Raw genomic sequence first — 24,046 nt, 5'->3', positions numbered from 1 at the left:
TATGGCCTCTCAGCTTACTATTCTCCTAATACTGCTGCTGGTGTCTCTGGTTTTGCTGGTCAAGGACAGATTCCTGTGTCTACTGCTATGCCTCAAGTAACTACTGTTGTTACCGATCCTATTGTACACACTGTGCAACAGGTAATTGATGTTGATACTCCGCGTGGACAAGATCCCGCAATGGAAGCTATGAAGAAACAGTTGAGGGAGTTGGCTGGAGAACTCCGTGAGGTCAAGGCTAGCCGGGGAAACAATGGTGCTCCTACTAAAGCTCGCGATCTATGCTTGGTATCCCGATTTGAGGTTCCTAAGAAATTCAAAGAGCCAGAATTTGACAAGTACAATGGGACCTCTTGCCCACATAACCATGTTATCCGGTATGTCAGAAAGATGGCTAACTATGCCGACAATGATGCACTGATGATCCACTGCTTTCAGAGTAGCTTGACAGATGATGCAGCAGATTGGTACACTAGTCTGAGCAAAGATAACATTCATACCTTTGAGGAACTCGCTGCTGCTTTTGAAGGTCAATATGAGTTCAACACCCGTCTGAGGCCAAACAGGGACTCTCTCAAAGCCCTATCTCAGAAATCAGATGAAACATTCCGTGAATATGCTCAAAGGTGGAGAGGGGCAGCTGCCCGTGTCTCTCCTCGACTTGATGAGGAAGAGTTAACACAGACATTCCTGAAGACCCTGAAGAAGGAATATAAGGAGAGAATGATAGTCTCTGCCCCAAACAACTTCTCTGATATGGTTACAATGGGAACGCGTCTAGAGGAGGCCGTCCGAGATGGTATTATTGTCCTAGAAAAAGGTGAATCTTCAAACAGTGCACCAAAGAAGTACGGTAACGGACATCACAAGAGGAAAGAATCTGACGTAGGGATGGTGTCTGGTAACCCGTCTGCAGCAGCCATGCAACTACCTCTGCCTTATCACTACATGCAATACTCTCAGCATCCGTTCTTCCCACCATTCTACCAGCAATACCCTCTGCCACCGGGTCAACCACCAATGCCCGTCAATGCTATTCCTCAGCCAGCACAACAACAACCTCCTATTCAACAGCAACGACAGCAACAACAGGGTCCCCGACCCAAGCCTTCTTTTCCACCAATACCAATGTCGTATGGTGAACTGCTCCCAACTCTACTGGCCAAGGGACACTGTGTCACTAGACCAGGCAAGCCTCCGCCTAATCCATCGCCTCCCAGGTTCCGACAGGACCTAACATGTGAATTCCATCAGGGTGCTCAAGGCCATGATGTTGAAGGTTGTTTTGCTCTGAAATATATTGTGAAGGATCTGATAGAAAAGGGACGGTTGACTTTTGAGAACAGTGTTCCTCATGTCCTTGATAATCCGCTTCCGAACCATGCTGCTGTTAACATGATTGAGGCCTTTGAAAGGGTTCCTGTCCCTCAAGAGGATCCCATGTTGGATGTCCGCAATGTCGTTACTCCTTTGGTGCCATTACATGTCAAACTTTGCCAGGCTTCTCTGTTCAAACATGACCATGATTCTTGTTCAGAATGTCTGCAGAATCCTATGGGCTGTTGTGTTGTGCAAAATGATATCCAGAGCCTGATGGATGACAAGTACTTGATTGCCAGTGATGTATGTGTGATTGTGCCAGTGTTCCATGATTCTCCTGTTGAAACTGCATCTCATACAAGAAATGTTGAGCCTTTGGTGATCAGGTTACCTGGTCCGGTATCTTATACCTCTACCAAAGCAATTCCCTACAAATACAATGCAACCATGATTGAGAATGGGGTGGAGGTGCCTCTGGTATCCCCAGCTACAGTTGATAATGTTGCCAGTGAAGTTACAGCTCTGAGAAGTGGGAAAGTCCGTCCACCCTTGTTTCAGAAGAAAGTGGTGACACCTATTGCCACGATAACTCCACCAGTTGCCCCTCCTGTTGACAAGAACACCGGCCCAGCAGGACAATCCATTGAAGAGTCCAATCTGGACGAAATCCTGAGGCTTATCAAGAAAAGTGACTATAAGATTGTTGACCAGCTGCTACAAACCCCATTAAAGATATCCATCTTGTCTCTGCTCATGAGCTCAGAAGCTCACAGGAAGGTGTTAATGAAGATACTCGAGCAAGCTTATGTTGACCACGAGGTCTCTGTGGATCAATTTGATGGGATAGTGAGTAATATTACTGCCTGCAACAACTTAGGGTTCGGTGACGATGAGCTCCCCGAAGCAGGGAAGCACCACAACTTGGCTCTACATATTTCAGTACACTGTGGGTCTGATATGATATCCAACGTATTGGTAGACACTGGATCATCTCTGAATGTAATGCCCGAATCCACGCTAAGGCAATTGAGCCATCATGGAATTTCTCTGAGGGGTAGCAGTTATCTGGTTAAAGCTTTTGATGGATCCTGCAAGGATGTTCTCGGGGAAGTGGACTTGCCAATTACCGTTGGACCCGAGACATTCCAAATAACCTTCCAAGTCATGGATATCAATGCCTCTTACAGCTGTCTCCTCGGAAGACCATGGATCCACGACGCTGGAGCAGTCACATCCACTTTGCATCAGAAGCTCAAGTTCATGAGGAATGGTAAGATTGTCACGGTGCATGGTGAAGAGGCATATCTGGTTAGCCAAGTGTCATCTTTCTCTTGTGTTGAAGCAGGGTCCGCAGAAGGGACGTCATTCCAAGGCTTGACTGTCGAGGGTGCAGAGCCCCGGAGGGCTGGTGCTAGCATGGCTTCACTCAAGGACGCCCAGAAGGCTGTTCAAGCAGGGCAAGCTGCTGGCTGGGGCAAAGTGATTCAGATTCTGGAAAACAAGCGTAAAGAGGGCCTTGGATTCTCCCCGACATCTGCTGTTTCAAAGGGAACCTTCTACAGTGCTGGGTTCATCAATGCTATTACTGAAGGTGCTGCTGGGAGTAGTTACGTGCCCACTTTTGTTATACCAGGAGGCACTGTGAGAAATTGGGAAGCCATTGATGTTCCTTTAGTCATGCATGCTTCCATGTAATGTGTTTTGTTGCTCATGTTTCTTGTTTTCAAAATAACAATCCTTTCGCTCTGCCCAAGGCGAAAGTGATATCTTTGTAAGGGCGTGTTTGTTTCGGCATTGCCGTTGTCAATAAAAGTTGTCGTTTTTCTCACGACTCTTTGTTTTTTTACTTTTTAGTGCCTTTTTCTTGGAAATAATGGTAATGCCAGAAAAAACCAAAACATTTATTATTTTCTTATTAATTTCAAAAATCTGCATGAAAAACTTTTTCTAAAATCATCCCAATCATATTATGCAGATTGAACCATAATAAACCCGTTGAACACAGTGACCCTATGGTTCCTCCAAATTTTGAATTCCCTGTATATGAAGCTGAAGATGAGGATGATGATGAAGAGATACCATATGAGATCACTCGATTGCTTGAGCAAGAAAGAAGAGCCATTCAGCCTCACCAGGAAGAGATTGAACTCATCAACCTGGGTACTGAAGAGAACAAGCGAGAGATCAAGATTGGTGCTGCACTTGAGCCAGAGGTGAAAAAGAAAATCATTCAGCTTCTCCATGATTATCCAGATGTCTTTGCATGGTCCTATGAAGATATGCCGGGTCTAGATCCCAAGATTGTGGAACATCGGATACCGACAAGACCTGAATGTCCTCCTGTCAAACAGAAATTGAGAAGGTCTCGTCCAGACATGGCTCTTAAGATCAAGGCTGAGGTGCAAAAGCAAATTGATGCGGGTTTCCTCATGACAGCTGAATATCCTGAGTGGATTGCCAACATCGTACCAGTACCAAAGAAAGATGGGAAAGTTCGAATGTGTGTTGATTACAGAGATCTGAATAAAGCTAGTCCAAAAGATAACTTCCCATTGCCTCATATTGATGTGCTTGTTGACAGTACTGCTCAATCCAAAGTATTCTCCTTCATGGATGGTTTCTCTGGCTATAACCAGATACGAATGTCACCTGAAGATAGAGAAAAGACGTCCTTCATTACTCCGTGGGGAACATTCTGTTATAAAGTGATGCCGTTTGGCTTAATAAATGCTGGCGCTACCTATCAAAGGGGTATGACAACTCTATTTCATGATATGATTCACAAAGAGATTGAGGTATATGTCGATGATATGATTGTGAAGTCAAGTGATGAAGAGCAGCATGTTGTGTATTTGAAAAAGATGTTTGAAAGATTGAGAAAGTACAAGCTGCGGTTGAATCCTAACAAGTGCACATTTGGTGTGAGATCTGGAAAGTTGCTAGGCTTCATTGTCAGCCAGAGAGGCATTGAAGTTGATCCTGACAAAGTCCGAGCCATCAGAGAGATGCCGGCCCCTCAAACTGAAAAGCAAGTCAGAGGTTTCCTCGGACGTCTGAATTACATTTCAAGATTCATATCTCACATGACCACTACTTGTGGACCAATTTTCAAATTGCTCAGAAAGAATCAACCTGTTGTATGGAATGATGAATGTCAAGAAGCTTTTGATAGCATTAAAGAATACTTGTTGGAACCACCTATATCCTTGTCCCACCAGTGGAAGGAAGGCCTTTGATTATGTATCTGTCAGTGTTAGACGGTTCAGTGGGCTGTGTTCTCGGTCAACAAGATGAGACTGGTAAGAAAGAGCATGCTATCTACTATCTGAGCAAGAAGTTCACCGACTGTGAGACTCGGTACACAATGCTTGAAAAAACTTGTTGTGCTTTAGCTTGGGCTGCCAAACGCCTGCGTCATTATATGGTGAATCATACAACTTGGTTGATATCCCGAATGGATCCAATCAAGTACATCTTTGAAAAGCCTGCTGTTACTGGAAAGATTGCGCGTTGGCAGATGTTGTTGTCTGAATATGACATTGTATACAAAGCTCAGAAAGCAATCAAAGGAAGTGTCCTTGCTGAGCATCTTGCTTGCCAACCTCTTGATGATTACCAGCCAATTAAGTTTGATTTCCCTGATGAAGAGATTATGTATCTGAAAGCAAAAGACTGTGAAGAGCCACTGATCAATGAAGGGCCAGATCCCAATAGCAAGTGGGGATTGGTGTTTGATGGTGCTGTTAATGCCTACGGTAAAGGAATTGGAGCCATCATTGTAACTCCGCAAGGGCACCACATTCCTTTCACCGCTCGAATAACCTTTGACTGCACAAACAACATAGCTGAATATGAAGCATGCATCTTGGGCATTGAAGAAGCCCTTGACCTGAGAATCAAACACCTTGACATCTATGGAGATTCTGCACTTGTTATTAATCAGATAAAGGGTGAATGGGAGACTCATCATGAGAAGCTGATCCCGTACCGTGATTATGCAAGACGTCTGTTGACGTACTTTACAAAGGTTGAGCTGCATCATATCCCTCGGGATGAAAACCAGATGGCTGACGCTCTTGCTACTCTGTCTTCCATGTTTCGGGTGAACCTTTGGAATGATGTGCCTGTAATCAAAGTGCAGCGTCTTGATAGACCCGCTCATGTGTTTACTATTGAAAATATGCCAGATCAAGCTGATAGAGATGTGGATGATAAAAAGCCTTGGTATTACAACATCAAACAATTCTTGCAAAAGCGTGAATATCCATCCGGTGCTTCCAACAGGGATAAAAAGACTTTGAGACGATGGGCTAGTAGATTCCTTCTGGACGGAGAAATCCTATACAAGAGGAACTATGACATGGTCTTGCTAAGATGTGTTGACAAACAAGAAGCTGAGAAATTGATGCATGATGTACATGATGGCACCTTCGGGACCCATGCTTCGGGTCACGCCATGTCAAGAAAACTGTTAAGAGCCGGCTATTACTGGATAACTATGGAACGTGACTGCAACAGACATGCCAAAAGATGCCACAAATGTCAAGTTTATGCTGACAAGATTCATGTGCCTCCACATGCTCTTAATGTTATCTCTTCACCGTGGCCTTTCTCTATGTGGGGCATTGACATGATCGGGAGAATTGAACCAAAAGCTTCCAATGGACATCGTTTCATTCTAGTGGCAATTGACTACTTCACCAAGTGGGTTGAAGCTGCTTCCTATGCAAATGTGACCAAACAAGTGGTTGTCAAGTTTATCAAGAATAACATCATCTGTCGATATGGTGTTCCCAACAAAATCATCACTGACAATGGTTCCAATCTGAACAATAACATGATGCAAGCTTTGTGTGAAGAATTCAAAATTGAACATCACAACTCTTCTCCTTATAGACCTCAGATGAATGGTGCAGTTGAGGCCGCTAACAAGAACATCAAGAAGATTGTTCAGAAGATGGTCACTACTTACAAAGACTGGCATGAAATGCTACCGTTTGCCTTGCATGGTTACCGTACTACGGTGCGCAGTTCAACCGGGGCAACCCCTTTCTCTTTGGTATATGGTATGGAAGCAGTTCTCCCTCTGGAAGTGGAGATTCCATCTCTTCGAGTAATCATGGAAGCAAAGTTAACTGAGGCTGAATGGTGTGAAAGTTGGTATGACCAGTTGAATCTGATTGAAGAGAAACGTATGGATGCCATGGCTCATGGACAGTTGTATCAAGTGCGAATGAAGAATGCTTTTGACAAGAAAGTCCGACCTCGAGAATTCAAGGAAGGCGAACTTGTATTGAAAAGAAGGATAAGTCAGCAACCCGACCCAAGGGGCAAGTGGACACCTAACTACGAAGGTCCTTATGTTGTCAAGAAGGCTTTCTCTGGTGGTGCTTTGATTCTTACACACATGGATGGTGTTGAACTCCCAAATCCTGTCAATGCCGATATAGTCAAGAAATACTTTGTCTAGAAAGAAAAGAACAGCGTGGTAGGTCGAAAACCCGAAAGGGCGGCCTAGGCAAAAATGCGCTTCCCGGTGGATCGAAAACCCGAAAGGGCGATCCAGGCAAAAGTTAGGGACAAAAAAAATGAATATGAAAGAGCTCGCTGAGATTGTACGCAACTCAGGCAAGAATGAGCGCCTCGATGAGCCGAAAACCCGAAAGGGTGGTTCATGCAAAAATGAGGTTGACAATAAAAGACAAGTAACTATATCTGGCAAATCACCATCACCCCTTGGGGCATCTGCAACTGTCAATGATCGTCTTCATCAGAGACTTCTGTACTTGTGAATTCAAAATTTCTATGAAATGTAGCGGTCATCGTGTTCAATGTATCACCAACCAATAAAATTACCATTTTCCAAGCTTTGTAAATCCGTGGAGTCATGCCCTTGGCTGACTTTCACTCTTCTACATCAATTTGAGCCTTTCTACTGTTTGAAACTCTATTTCCTTTTTACTTTCAATGCTATATACAAAACATTTTCTTTCCATTTGATAATGTCAATGTCTGAAACAAACATCTTTGAAAATTGAAAAAATCTTTTTCTGTCTATTTTGAAAACAAACCTGAGCAACAGGGTACATTTCAATGAAACATGCATGAATAAATGAATATCAATGTCTATTTCAATACATGTTACAAGCAGGTTACTCCCCAGGATGATCTGTGGTCAATGGCAAGAATGAAAAAACAGAATGAAAATGAAAATGAAAAAAAGAAAAAAATACAAATGAAAAGCTCGCTAAGTTGAAAACCCGAAAGGGCGGCTTAGGCAAAAATGAGCACCCCGCTGATTGACAACCTATGAAGGCAATTCAGGCAAAAATGGGGCAATGAAAAGAATATTTATTCCCCGGTGAATCGAAAACCCGAAAGGGCGGTTCAGGCAAAAGTGGGGTTTGAAAATGAAAAATGAAAGAATGGAATATTAAAAAAGCATTGACCACAGATGCGAACATCCAATATTTACCCAGCACTGACACGCCTAGCAACGGCGACCTGTATCCAAGGACTTTCCAAGGGTCCCTCCTTTACAAGTTTTATTGCCCTCAGCCATGGTTTCGATACGTCTCCCGACGACGGTCTCTCCAAAAGAGTTTTTTTTCCCCTGTGAATATGTTGCAGCACGAGCCACTACGTGCCCAATCTTCCAATGTTTCGTCTGCCTTTGTGAAACTTCTCCGTCAAACTGCCAATCAATCATGCATTTCAAGCATTCATACATGCATAATCATGCATTTTATGTGCTCATACATCCAATAATCTTGCTATACCATACATACATGTTGCATATCCAACTTTCAACTGCCAAATTCAATGCAAGCTCCCACTCTCCAACTTCAATTCCAATCATGTCAACTGTCAAATTCGAAGCAATTTCCAATTTCAATGTCAATCTCCAATTCCAATTTCAATGTCAAATTCCAATTTCAATCCAATTCCAATGCCAATCCCCAATTCCAATTTCAATCCAATTCCAATGTCAAATTCCAATTTCATTCCAATTCCAATGTCAAATTCCAATTTCAATCCAATTCCAATGTCAAATTCCAATTTCAATCCAATTCCAATGTCAAATTCCAAATTCAATCCAATTCCAATGTCAATTTCCAATTTCAATTCCAATTCCAATGTCAATCTCAATTTCCAATCCAATGTCACTGTCAATATCCAACGCCAATATCAACGTCAAATGTCAAATGTCAAACGTCAATGTCAATGTCAAATGTCGAATGTCAAATGTCAATTTCAATTTCCAAGCCAATGTCAATGTCAATGTCAATTTCAACTTTCAATTCAGTTCAAATCAATGTCAATTTACTCTCAATTTACTCTTGGGCCAACAAAAATGGTCATGTCTATTTGCAAATCAGGTCAATGACAATTTACCCTCAATTGGTATCTTGTTAAGCCAGACTTTCAATTTGTATCTTGTTACTAGTCAAGTACCAGGTTCGATCCAAAGAAGAACCACTTGTACCTGCTTATATACCTATGCTTCCGGACAAACGGCAAGTTCGATAGAACAGTTTGTACCCAGCTTATGCTTTGTTATTGGTCAAACGGCAAGTTCGATTTGAAGAACGGTTTGTACCCAGCTCATGCTTTGTTATCAGTCAGACGGCAAGTTCAATCTGAAGAACAGTTTGTACCTAGCTTACGCTTTTTTATCAGTCAAACGACAAGTTCGATCTAAGAGAACAGTCTGCACTCTCCCACATGATGTGGTGATAACCCAACAAGCAAGTTCGATCCAAAGAAACAGCTTGTATCAACCCTTTTGTCTATAGCTCCAACCAAACAGCCAGTTCAATCCAAAGAACAGTTTGTGTCTGCCTATCTGTTTGTATCTTCAACCAAGTGTCAAGTTCGATCCAAAGAACCGCTTGTATCTGCCTATATGTCTATGTTTCCGGTCAAGTGCCAAGTTCAATCCCAAGAACAGCTTGCACCTCTCTCTTGTCTATGTTTCCGGTCAAGCGCCAAGTTCAATCCCAAGAACAGCTTGCACCTATCTCTTGTTTTGTATTCCTTGGTCAAGTGACTAGTTCGACCCAAAGGGCAGCTTGTACCTTATTTTCTATCCCTGGTTTGTCTACCCTGTCAGTGTCTACCTGAATCCCCAGTAACATGACAGGTTCCATAGACTCCAGTCGTTTGTCATGCATTCATAATCAAAGTGTTGCATAACACTCATGTTTCAGAAAATCTGAAAGCGTATTTTTATGTCCAAAAACAGTGCAAATGTTAATATTTAAGTATCTTCGTCCCGTCAACTCTAAGACTTCGTCTCTTGACTCTCCGGACAAAGAAACTTAAATAGGGGCAGCTGTTATACCCTAATTTTGGACCTAAAAATACTAGTCCAATTCTTCTTTTCTTGCATTACAAGCCATTTGAACTATCTCTGATCAGTTGCATCTTTCTCTGCATTTTATTTCAATTTTATTTGCAAAATTCACATGCAGGGGCATTTTAGTCATTTCCTATGTCAAGTGTCTCTCAGTCTTTCAAAATTTTGTTTGAAGTCCTTTCAAGTAGTGTGAATAAGTCTCTGTATCATTCTATGTCAAAATCCATTTTTAAAATTGCATTTGAAGCCATTTTGAGTCAGTTTTGCCCCTAGGGGCATTTTGGTCATTTCAAGTGTCAAGTCACTGTTTAAATCCTAAAAAATTGTCTCTGAGTCTTTTAATTTTGCTTGTATAAGCCTTTGTTTCATTTTTCTGTTAAAAATCCATTTTAAGTTTGCATCTGAGTCATTTTCAGTCGTTTTAGCCCCAGGGGCATTTTGGTCATTTCACACGAAATTTCGGCAAAGAGAGGTTACTTTAAAGTACCTCATTTAGGCCATTGGTTCGTTTTAGTCCGTTTTGTCAATTTTAATCGTTTCACTTTACGTTATTTTCCAATTACCAATTTTAATTCATTTTATTTTATTTTTTAGTCCTAAATTCCTAAAAATTGCATTTCAGTCCTTTAAACTTTCAAAATTGCACTTTAGTCCCTTTTCACCTTTTTATTTCTTTTAAGAATTTAGGTTTTAGTCCTTCTAAGTCAAACTTCCATTTTAGGTCAATTGCAATGAGGTCCTTTTGTCCAGTTTATTTTTAGTCCTTTTTTAGTTATTTGCAGATTGGTCCATGAATTTTCAACAATTGCAGAAAAGCCCTCAAGTCCTAAATTCAGCAGAGGCCGAATTAGTTACAAGTCCAGACAGGTGGCAAGCACACATTGGCTATCATGAACACATGTCACCTATATAAAGGCCCAATCATCACAGTCCCAGAAAAAAACGAAACAACTCAGCAAAGTTCAGTGCCACATCACAAACAGATTTCACATTCTCTCTCTATTCAGTTACGATCCAAAATCAGGATCAATCAAGAACACAGAAGAACAATCACAAACCCTAAGTTCTCAAAGCCAAAATTCAACACAATTCCGATGAATTGGTGAGAGTTCTCAGAGATTCGAAGCTGAATCATCATCACTGAACTCAAACCACTGCAATTCAAGCACAAGTTCGAAGAACTTATACGATCACAGTGGAGAAGAAGAGGAATTGAAGGAGGATTCGAATCAGAGAAGAAGAAGAGGAAATTTACCGGTACATTTTTCAGTTCGTAGCAATAAATCACCTACCAGAAACTCAAAGAAGATTCACGAAGATTTTCTTCGTCTTCTCATTCGAATCTCCAGGTAAAACCTCAAAACCTTCTCGTTTTTCATGTCAAATCATCATCGAAGGCTTGTAAGCATAAATAAACGGTGAATCGAAGCAAAAACTTCGAAAAGATTCAAGAAAGAATTGAAACCGAAACCCTAAAATGTAAATTCTTCAAGATTCACCGTTTATTTCATGAATCCAAGTTTATAATCATCATCAGCGAAGAAAATAGGTTAGATAGGGGTTTAGTTCCAAGAAGATTAGAAAAAGTTTGAAAACCCTAGAAACCGTAAGTTCAAAGTCCGATCTACTTCGTTTTCATCATAATTTCATAAAAATAACCGTGGATCCGTAAACAGGGGAGGAAGACGAACGTTTCTGTGTAAAAAGTTTGAAAAAGTAGCATCAGGTCGTCGGAGAAGATGAAGATTCCGATGAATCTTCATCTTCCTCCGCCGTTCTCCGCCGGCCTCCCCAGTTTCCGGCTAGGTTAGGGTTTTAGAGAGAGAAGAGAGAAGAACGAGTGAAGAGAGAGAATGAGAAGTGTGAAATCAATTAGACCGGTCACCTGGCCTTTATATAAGCCTTTGAACCGGTCTGGTTCAGCTGGTTCGCTCCCCTGACCGTTGGATCTAGGGTTGATCCATCTGGATCAATCCAACGGTCCCTGAACTCCCTGAGGATCCAGGATCCGTTCATCCCTTGGGCTTGGGTTTGGGCTTAGTTTCCTGCGTGTTTCCTTGTTTTTTTTTGCTATTCTTGCCACTGTTTCTTGCTATTTGCACACCTTTATGCTCAAAAAATTTGCTAAAAATTCCAAGTATTTTTTCATGTGTTTTTGACTAGTTTCTTGATCTTCTTGTGATGTTATTATGTGTTGAATTTGGATAAAAAAAATATGTAGCATTTTTTTTTCAATAGTTTATTACATTTGTTAAATCTTGTGAAAATTTTACATGTTCTTGTGATCAAAACTCTTTAAAAAATTCCAAAGAAATTCATGAGTGTTTTTTGACAATTATGTGACCTTCTAGTGTTGATTTTACATAAAAAAATTGGTGAGCATGGTGTGGTTAATTTTCCTAATGCTTTGTGACATTTTATGCTAAAAAATAAATGAAAATTCATTTGATTTCAATCCAAATTGCTTGATGAATGTTGGTAACCTATACCTTTTGATTCCATAGGATTTAGCTACTGTTTGTGTTTGATATTAGTGCATGAGTATGAATTTTGATTAGTTACTTAGCTTGCAAGTTAGTTGAATAGTTAAATAATGCAAGTATGTTCAAAGTTTGTTTTAAAATGCCAAGAAAATCATGTAGCTTTAATTTCCATTCCAAGACTTTATTATAAACCTTTTAAAATGTAATTGGAATGTGAGAATTATAGGTCACTTGGTTCTTGCATTTTATGAATAAATTTTAGCTATATTTGCACTCTTTTGCCTTTATTTTCTATCCTTTATGTCCTAGTACTTCTCTTGCTTTATTTCCTTTGATATTGCTCTATGCTACTAACCTTTCCATTTCATGTTTCATATTCATCATAAGCATTCCCACTTCATCTTCTTCTTCATCTAATTTCTTGCATTTTAAGTTACAATTTCATGCCAAGTTTAAAATGTAAATACTTAGAGGTTTTGTAATATTTTACCTTCATGCAATTTTAATTTCTTGGCAAAGAGGCCATAGAATGTATTTAGGGTATGATGTAAAGGACAATGGACTCTAATGATGTACACCGACACAAGCACTGACACATGCACACACATCACTATATAGCTAGAATATGCATGTTTAGATGTATGTTTAGGATTGTATGTTTAGATGTATGCCTAGGGTTTATACTTAGAAAAAACCAATTTTCCAAACAAATGTGAACAACTTCACTCAAACCTTTTCCGAATAAACCTTGGGATCCAATATCCCATTGTATTTTTCTTTTCCATTTTCTTAATCAAATTTCAATGAACTCTAATCCTATTTTGACCATATTTTGCAATTCACTAATCCAACCCCACTCTTTTCTTAAATTCTCATGCCTTCAAGGCCTCTCAATCTCCATTCTTCAAAATCCTATTTTCAAACTTAAAATCAACCACCAAAAATAAAAACATTTTTTGGAAGAGAACTACGGTGGATTTGATCCCTTAAACGGGTACGTAGGCAAGGAACAAAATTCCTTCAATTCAAATAAAATAAAAATCCAAACACTTTCTTCTCCCTCAAATTCTTCACTTAGAAAACTCTTAGGTATAAATATCATTTTTTCAAATAGCATTTAAAAATAAAGCGCGCGCGTAGAAATTAAAGACGGTTCCTATAGGTTACTATAGTCGTTATGGGTGCCTAACACCTTCCCGTAGCGAAAACAACTCCCGGACCTCGATTCTCAAGGGTTTTGCTTAATTTTTCCCTTCCCAAGAAAAAATAAGATATCACCGGTTTAAAAGGTTCAAACGTAATCAATGTTTGACACCCGAAAACCAAGATAAAACAATATATAAGCCCTATTATATATGCTATAAGGTCCCATGAAAATAGCTAGGCTTATATTAATCAGTCATTACAATCTTAAGCTGCCAGTTTTCACTTTGTTTTTAATTTTCACCAACTTTGCATTATTAAAATATCCAAGATTTCCATTCCTGCTCATTGCAGTCCTCACAAATCAATCAATATATAAAATAGAGCAGCCAAATAACTTATTGAGCTTTGGTTCAATGCCAACAATCGTGATAAATGAATACTTTCCAAATGGAGCAGCATCATATCAGAACAGCCAAAGAACTAAAGAGGACAACAGAAGTGTTGGCTCACAAGGAGAGCCTAAAACAACAAGGAATCATCAGGCTGAGTTAAGAGACACAACATCTTCACCAAAAACTTTATAATATTACATATATAGGTCCTTTCACTCATATGTTATGTAGCATTTTATTTCATTCAATGTAAAACTTCTTACTCACACTCAATACTCCAATAAGAAAGGGTATATCACTGTGACTAATGTCTAAGCAATAGAGTTTGGCTGGAGGATTTGAGAAGGTATTAGGAAGGTCTTAAATCTTATTTTATTTGTAGTGTATTTTTATTGTTATTTCTATGTAGCACTGACACTTTAGATTGAAGGTATATTTGGTGTCAAACAACAACACAATAACGACACATGTAGTTAGTTATATTCAATTACTCTATATTCTCAAAATTTTATAGATGTCGGCGTATCAATGTCAATGTGGTGTACGGCGTCCGTGTTTCATATATCTTTGTTGTTGTGTTTTTGAATCAGGTTATATATATGCAGTTTAAAAACTAAAATTGTTTAAAAATAAAAATAATCCAATCACGAGATATCTAAATAGGTAAGCATTGTTTCCGTGCGCTTAGCTCAGTTGGTAACGACAATGCATAATATATGCAAGATCCCAGGTTCGAATTCGAACACCACCAAAAAAATAAATAGGTAAGCATTTCACACAAACAGTAAAAATAGAGAATTTTTTTATTTCAAACCAATAGGATGACAGTTTTACTAGTGAAAATATGTTAATAAGTATTTCTTTCATACTGCCCTTTTTGAGTAAGAATCAAGCTCGAGAAAATAAGGAAGAAAGGGTAACAGTTAGAAGAAACTGGTTTTAATTTTACTAGTGAAATTCTTGATAGTGCCATCAACTGGAAGGACGTGAACTTTCTTACAGCAAAGCAGGACATGAATTCATTGAGACAGCATCTATTAACTCTCATTATGACCATCATTTTTTTCTTCCACAATTACAGCAAACCAAAAAAAAAAATTCAGATTTGGAAGTAGTGAACTAGTTGTTATGAAATGTGTAAAATGAATATTCTCATTTCTCATGAATGTGAAAGAGTTTACAAGAGGTATTTATAGGAAGAAAGTAAAGTACAATCATCCTATGAACAAGCTAATCCAAGTACAGACACAATTGTAAAACTAGTTAACTTCAGACTCTAGTGATCAGAAGCTGTAACTTCAGACTCTAGTGATCAGAAGCTGTAACTTCAGACACTGGTGATCAGAAGCTATGTAACTGCATTATTGTCTTCCTCCATATTCTCTAATAGTCCCCCACAAGCTGGGACATGGTAAATGTCAAGCATTCCCAGCTTGGATAATAAAATGTGAAATGGTTGAGGAAGAAGTGGTTTAGTGAAGAAATCTGTCAATTGATCCTTGGAGGAAACTGGTAGCAACTTCATGATTCCTGCTTGCAATTTTTCCCTAACCAAGTGACAGTCTATCTCAAGGTGCTTTGTCCTTTCATGAAAAACTGGATTAGCAGCTATATGTAAAGCACTCTGATTATCACAATAGAGCACAAGAGGTTTAATGAGTGAAACATGAAGATCTTTGAGCAGATACAAAAGCCACTGCAGTTCACATGTTGCTGTACCCAAAGCTCTATACTCAGCTTCTGATGAGGATCTTGAAACAGTCAATTGCTTCTTAGTCCTCCATGAAATGAGAGAGCTGCCAAGAAAGAAGCATTGACCAGAGATTGATCTTCTGGAATCTATGCACCCTGCCCAGTCAGCATCTGAAAACCCTGAGAGATATAGAGAATAAGCTCTAGGGAAGAAGAGGCCTTGACCTGGGCATTTCTTCAAATATCTGAGAACTCTAGTAGCTGTTGCAAAATGTTTCTCGGTTGGAGAAGAAAGAAATTGGCTGAGCTGTTGAGTACCAAAGGTGATATCTGGCCTGGTATTGGTGAGATATATTAGCCTACCAATCAGTCTTCTGTAGGAGGGGACATCATTGTAAGGTGCACTATTGTCTTGATGAAGTTTACATGCAAGTTCAGAAGGTGTAGATACAGGTTGGCAAGCTAGGTGACCTGTAACAGTGAGAAGGTCAAGACAATATTTCCTTTGACACAATGAGATGCCTGTGGAAGAATGTGCCACCTCCAAACCAAGAAAGTATTTTAGTTGCCCAAGATCTTTAATCTTGAATGCAGAATGCAAGATGGATTTGATGTGTTGAAACTCAAGCAATGAATCACCAGCAATTATCACATCATCAACATACACTAACATAACTGTGAAATTAGTGGCAGTTTTCTTGATAAACAATGAATGATCAAAGGTTGATTGTGTATATTGATGGGCAAGAAGTAATGAAGTGAGTTTTTCATACCACTTTCTGCTTGCCTGCTTGAGACCATAGAGAGACTTCTGTAATTTGCAGACTTGATTTGGTTTAGAAGTAATGACACCTTGAGGAACAGTCATATATACATCTTCCTGCAAGTCTCCATGGAGAAATGCATTATTCACATCAAGTTGATGTATGTGCCAGTTGTTGATAGCTGATAAAGCAATAACAGTTCTGATTGTGGTGAGCTTGGCAACTGGTGAATAAGTATCAAAATAGTCCAGTCCCTCAACTTGATTGTATCCTTTGGCAACCAATCTTGCTTTGTATCTCTCAATAGTACCATCTGCATGATGTTTGATCTTGTATATCCACCTACATCCTATTGGTTTGATGTGTGGTGGTAAATCCACCAGTTTCCAAGTGCCAGTATTCTCAAGAGCTGCAAGTTCAGCCTGCATAGCCTGCTGCCAACAAGTGTGTTTGCTTGCCTCATCATATGTGGTTGGCTTAATGTGTGAATCAATGGATTGTGAAAAAGAAAAATGAGAAGGAGACACATTAGTATAAGAAAGGGAATCAGAGATGGGATATTTAACATTGCCAGATAAAGCATGAAATGAACCAGAAGTATTATTGCAGATATAGTCTTGTAAATGAGATGAAGGGTGACTGGTTCTGGTAGATTTTCTGAGAATAGTGTTATACCCTAATTTTGGACCTAAAAATACTAACTCAAATCTTCTTTTCTTGCATTTCAAGTCACTTGATATGTCTATGATCAATTACATCTTTCTTTGCATTTTATTTCAATATTACTTGCAAATTTCATATAAAAGGGTATTTTAGTCATTTCCTGTATCTAAACTCTTTTTTGTCTTGAAAAATTGTTTGAGTCTTTTCAACTGGTTTGAATAAGTCCTTATTTCAATTCTATGTCAAAATCCATTTCAAAAATTGCATTTAAAATCATTTTTAGTCAGTTTAGCCCCTAGGGGCATTTTAGTCCTTTCATGTGTTAAAACCTTGTTCAATCTCTCAAAATTGTCTCTGAGTCTTTTAATTTGCTTGTATAAATTTTTGCTTTAATTCTCTGTTAAAAATCATTTAAAAAAAAAATTGCATCTGAGTCATTTTTAGTCGTTTTAGTCCCCAGGGGCATTTTGGTCATTTCACACGAAATTTCGACAGAGAGAGGTTACTTTAAAGTACCTCATTTAAGTAGTTGGTTCATTTTAGTCCGTTTTGTCAATTTTAAATTACATTTTTTAATTCAATTTTGTTATTTTTTTTTTCATTTAGTCCTAAAGTTTCCAAAAATTGCATTCAAGTCCTTTTTAGTCCTTAATAATTTTCTTTTTTTTGCAGAATAGGCCTTTTAATTTCGCATTTTGCATAATAGTCTTTTTTTGTTTCGAAATTTTTTAAGTCCTTTTATTAAAATTGCAAAGCAGTCCACATTTTGTCCAGGATTATTTTCTAGTCCTTTTTTAAAATTTGCAGGTTAGTCCTTTTAAATTGCCAGAATTGCAGAATGGTCCTCAAGCCAATTTCCAGCCAAGGACGAGTTAGTTACAGTCCAGTACAGGTGTCCAGGGCTCATTGGATCAGAATTTACAAGCTGGCCTATAAATACCAGCCAACTCATCACATGTGTCAGAAGATACCATTCACTCAGTGCCAAATCATCAAAACAGATTCATACTTTCTCTCTCCGTTCTGTTACGATCAAAAAATACAGAAACTCCAAGAACACAAAGAACAATCATCAAACCCTAATTCCCCAGAACCACAAGTTGGGCAAAATTGAAGCAATTTCTTCACCATTCTCAGTGATTCAAAGACGAATCTTCATCATCGAACGGTGTTCCTCTGCAATTCAAGCACAAATCCTCCACCAGAGGTGGGAATTCGTACGATCGCAGAGAGTTTGAGAGAGAAGAAGAAGGAACAAAGAATATTCGAATCTGAGAAGAAGAAGAGGAAGTTCACTGGTTCAGTTCGCAGCAACAAATCACTTACCAGAAACTCAGAGAAGATTCACGAAGATCTTCTTCATCTTCTCATTTGGATCTCCAGGTAAACTCTTGAAACCTTCTCGTTTTTCGTTTTAAATCATCATCGAAGGTTTGTAAGCACAAATAAACGGTGAATCGAAGCAGAAATCCCAAAAAGATTCGAAAAAGATTGAAACCGAAACCCTAGAAATGTAGTCTGTGAAGATTCACCGTTTATTTCGCAAATTCAAGCTCATAATCGTAATCAGTGAAGAAAATAGTGTAGATTAGGGTTTCAGTTCAAGAAGTTTCGAAAATTTTGAAAACCTGAAGAACCGTAGGATTCAAACCTAGATCTGCTCTTATCAAAGCCTCGTTTCAAAAAATCAGTATCAGAATCATAAAGAGGAGGCCAAGACGAACATAACGGTGTTAAGATTTTCAGAAAAAGCCTCAGGTACGGCGGCGCCACCGGCGAGCCACCGTACCTGCACTGTTGTGCTCGTCGGAGAAGACGACGGAACTTTAGAGAGAAGTGAGAGCTTCTCACACTAGGTCTGAGAGAAGAGAGAGAAAGAGAAGTGGGAAGTGGCCTTGAACCGGCCTCTTGAGCTCTTAAAGGAGCGTGAACCAGACCGGTTCACCTGAACCAGTCTGGTTCACTCCTGAACCATGTGTTTGCTACCGTCTGATCTAGGTTTAGGTTGATCTGGATCAATCCAACGCCCCTTGTGCGTTTGGATGATCCAAGATCCATTCACCTTTGGGCCTGGGCCTATTTTTCTGCGCAGACCACACTTCCTTGCAATTTTCTTGCCATTTCATCACTGTTTCTTGCTGTTTGCACTCCTATATGTCCAAAAACTTTGTTAAAGAATTCCAAAAAATTCCTATGTGATTTTGATGGGTTTCTTGATGCTTTTATGAGTATTTTACATGTTAAAATTGGTAAAAAAAATGTACATGACGTAGCTTGTGTTTTGGATGTCTTTCTTGTTAAACTCTTGCAAATTTTTGCTATATTTTGGTATGACTTTTTGGCCAATTGATGCATGTGCTTGTTGTGTAACCTTGTGAGGTGCTTGCCACTAAGTTGTATCCTTGTGTTTACTGTTTGTGAATGTGGTTTGTCATTTACTTGTGTTGCAAGTCTTGTGAAGACAAGGTGTCCAATGTGTCTAAAAAATGTATCATACCTTTTGACTTAAGTATATTCCTACAATTCCCTTGTTATGGCTATAATAAAACTCCTTGAATACTACCATAATAAGAAAATTATAGGTCATGTACTTATTGAGAGGTTATGGTGATTTTTTTTACTACATTTTGCACTTTATTCTTGTCATTTTTACTATTCTTTGTTTAGTATATCCTTGTCTATCTTTCTATCATTTTGTGCCTTAAATTCAATAACCATTCTACTTCATGTTTCATACATCATGAGCATTCCATACTTCATCTCCTCCTCCACTTTATTTCTTGTAAATTTAAATTTTTACCAAGACTTAGAATGTAACACTTAGGAGTTTTGTAATATTTCTCCTATGCTTTTAATTTCTTGCAAGACCATGGAATGTATCTAGGCCAATGATGTAATATGGACTATGGAATCTAATGATGTACACCGACACAAGCACCGACACATGCACACACCTCACTTTAGATGTATGGCTAGGATATGTATGTTTAGATGTATGTTTAGGATTGTATGTTTAGATGAATGCTTAGGATTTATACTTAGGGAAAAAAATCATTTTCCAACAAAAATATGAACAACATCACTCAAATCTGTTTTTCATAATAAACCTTGGGATCAAAATCCCATTGATTTTCCTTTTATTTTCTTAATCAAAATTTTAATGAATTTTAATCATACTTAGACCTTTTTGCAAAATAACTAATTCCACCTCACCTTTTTACAATCTTATGCCTTTGAGGCCTCTCTCTTATTCTTCAAAATCCCATTTTCAAACTTAAAATCAACCAACAAAAACAAAAATATTTTTTGAGAGAGAACTACGGTGGATTTGATCCCTTAAACGGGTACGTAGGCAAGGAATCAAAATTCCTTCAATTCAAATAAAATAAAAATTCAAACACATTCTTCTCCCTCCAACTCTTCACTTAGTAAACCTTTAGGTGTTAATATCATCTTTCAAAATAGCATTTAACAATAAAGCGCGCGCGTAGAAAGTAAAGACGGTTCCTATAGGTTACTATAGTCGTTATGGGTGCCTAACACCTTCCCGTAGCGAAAACAACTCCCGAACCTCGATTCTCAAGGGTTTTGCTTACTTTTTCCCTTCCCAAGAAAAATGAGATATCACCGGTTAAAAAGGTTCAAACGTAATCAATGTTTGACACCCGAAAACCAAGATAAAACAAATAGGTGGTGAAATAGGAGTGGTAGGTGGTGTAGAGTCATCATGTGGTGGGTCAGGGTCAATAATAGGTGATGGTGGAGATGAGGAAGTAGGAGGTATAGGGTTGCTTGCAGTGCAAGTATCAGAGGAAAAATAGGTCCAGTTAGTGGTTATGGACAAAGGGTTGGATGGATAGGGTAAAATGTGTTCATGAAATTGAACATGTCTAGATATATGAATCTCCCTTGAGTGAATATCTAAAAGAACTGAACCTTTGAAACCAATAGAGTAACCCAGAAAAACACATTTTCTGGCTCTAGCAGATAGTTTGGATCTGTGTGTTTGGAAAGTAGAGGAGTAGCATAAAGAACCAAAAACTTTGAATGACTCAATATCAGGGAGTTTATTATGAAGAATGTGGTATGGTGATTTGTTGTGGAGATTAGGGGAAGTGACTCTGTTGATGATAAAGGTAGCATGCAAAAGGGCATATGACCAATATGGAGTAGGTAGTTTGGATTGATATAAAAGAGCTCTACCTACATTGAGGATGTGTTGATGCTTCCTCTCAACCCTACCATTCTGTTGGGGGGTCTCAACACATGACCTATGATGTATGATGCCCTTAGAGGCATAGAAAGAATGAAGTAAAAAATTCAGGCCCATTGTCTGACCTGATGGCTTTAGCGGTTATATGAAACTAGTTTTCAACAAGAGAAATGAAGTTTTTAACATGTTGGGAAACTTCAAACTTAGATTTTAAAAGCACAATCCAAACGTATCTATTGAAATCATCAAGAATAGTAAGAAAATATCTATGATTATGAACAGAAGGAGTGGAAATGGGACCCCAACTATCAAAATGCAGAAGCTCAAACTTTCTGGAAACTACAGATACACTAGAAGGAAAAGACAATTTCTTTTGTTTGGCAAAATGACATATATCACATGTGGCATTGTGATAAAAAGTGAGAGTGGGATATAATTGAGACATATGAATGACTCTTTTGGGTGAAACATGCCCTAATCTAAAGTGCCACAATGCAGATGAAGGTATGGTTAAATTGGTATGGGTGGAAATGTGATTAACAGACAAACTATTGCACAAAGGCTTATTAAAAGAATCTAAATCTAATCTATATAGACCTTCAATCTGTTCACCCAAACCAATCATCTTCTGGGAGTGAAGATCCTGTAACAAACACTTTTTGGCATGAAAGTTGGCATAACAATTCAAAGACTCACATATTTTAGAGATAGAGATCAAGTTCATAGTGAATGATGATGAATACAAGACATTTTCAAGGTAAAATTGAGGTGAAAAATGGATAGTGCCATCATATTGAACTAAAACTGAGGTTCCATTGGGCAAATTGACAGGTTTAGGATCAATTTTGTGATAAGATGTGAACCAGTGTGCAGAGGAAGTGATATGTTCATTGGCTCCTGAATCTAAAATCCATACATCAGAGTTAGCAGAAATAGAACAAGAGAATATGGATGATATACCTGACAAGGGAGAAAAGCTGATTTGATTGGCACTGGAAGAATGTGTGGATGATGAAGGCAACAAATTCACTTGCTGAAGCAAACTTACAAGCTGATCACACTTCTCTTGTGAGATATTGGCACTGGATGAAGATGCTTCATTACAACTTCCTGATGGTGCTTCATTTGTTTCAAAACTACTTGAAGCATTAACAGAAGGAGTTTGTCGCTGGAAATTATTTGGATATCCATGCTTAGCATAACAATAATGCACAGTATGATTGCTTCTTCCACAAAAGGTGTACTGGCGTGGAGGCCTTGAACTAGATGAATGACCTCTCCCTCTGCCAGATGAATAATCTGATTTGTTACGAGAATCAGATGCATTGATCAAAGAAATGGATTCATCAATGCTTGGAGATGTTGAATTATTGTTGCTTTCTTCCTGAATCACCAAAGCATAAACTCTATTGATAGAAGGAAGAGGATCCATCATGAGGATCTGAGTTTTAATAACTCCAAATTTATCATTCAATCCAAACTGGATGATTTGATCTTCTTGTCTGTAATTACGTGTTTCTCTCATAGCAGCACAACGACAAGGATGATGACAAGTACAATGAGGCATAGGCCTATGAGAATTCAACTCCTCCTATAGAGTACGCATCTCTGTGACGTACTCTAAAATAGATTTTGAACCTTGTTTCAAGCTATTGATATTGGAACGAAGTGTAGCAATTCGAATCCTATCAGCTTTTGCAAAACGATCCTTAAGATCTAACCACACATCAATGGTGGTTTCATGAAAAACCAAAGTTTGAGCAATTGGCGGAGAAACAGAGTTGATAATCCATGACTGTATGAGATGATTGCACCGTTCCCAGGCACTACGATTCAAGTCCTCTTCATCAGGAACTTCCATGGAACCGTCAACAAACTTCAATTTGTTTTTCGCGCCTAAAGCTCGAATCATGGAGCGACTCCATGAGAGATAATTGGATCCATCCAAGAGGAGTAATCTGAACAGAATTCAGACCTTCGCTTGGATGCACATAGAACACAGATTCAGTATCAACTTGATTTTGGCGAGGCATGATTGAAACGAGACGAGACGAGATCAAAGCAAGAAAATGCAAAGAAATAGCAAGGATTCACGAAGGAATCAAAAAAAAATGCAGAAAAAAAGTTGCAGAAAATCAATGGCGAAAGGTTGAAGATGAAGAAGAAAAGTTGTTGTAACTAACTTTGTAACAAACTTTCTTCATGAGGATGAGTGAGAGAAAGGCTCTAGATACCATGTTATGAAATGTGTAAAATGAATATTCTCATTTCTCATGAATATGAAAGAGTTTACAAGAGGTATTTATAGGAAGAAAGTAAAGTACAATCATCCTATGAACAAGCTAATCCAAGTACAGAAACAATTGTAAAACTAGTTAACTTCAGACTCTAGTGATCAGAAGCTGTAACTTCAGACTCTAGTGATCAGAAGCTGTAACTTCAGACTCTAGTGATCAGAAGCTGTAACTTCAGACTCTAGTGATCAGAAGCTGTAACTTCAAACTTTGGTGATCAGAAGCTATGTAACTGCATTATTGTCTTCCTCCTTATTCTCTAATACTAGTGATACCTTTTTTTTCTTGTGTTCTCAAGAACGCTACTGGATTCAAAACCAGGGTGATAAAGAAGGAACATGACAAACCTGGAACCTTAATTGTTATCCACATACATGTTCTGACATTGGTTTTTGAAATTATTTATCCCAATTGAATATTTGTTTGGGCAAATTGCATATAGTTTCTAGACAGCCGGATAGTTCATATTATTGGAAACCATAAAATCTGTTAAACCTTCTTCCTTTCGATTTTATAGCAAGGCATTTCCAAAAGCTTATAAAAAGAAAGAATGAGTGATATACATTTGATAGGAACCTAAAAGAAAAAAGTAGGGCTCGGGAGAGAGAATAAAAGTTAGTTAGCACTCATCGGTTTTAGGGGATATTTTGTTATAAAAGACAGGGAAGGGTAGTGAGTAATTTACTTAGAGATATTGTTAAGAGAGTTGGTTAGGAGAGA

This window comes from Medicago sativa, chromosome 6 (genome assembly GCF_051527215.1).
Source record: "Medicago sativa cultivar Bolivia chromosome 6, Bolivia_mono, whole genome shotgun sequence".
NCBI classification, from domain to species: Eukaryota; Viridiplantae; Streptophyta; class Magnoliopsida; order Fabales; family Fabaceae; genus Medicago; species Medicago sativa.
This window is presented reverse-complemented; position numbering follows the sequence as displayed.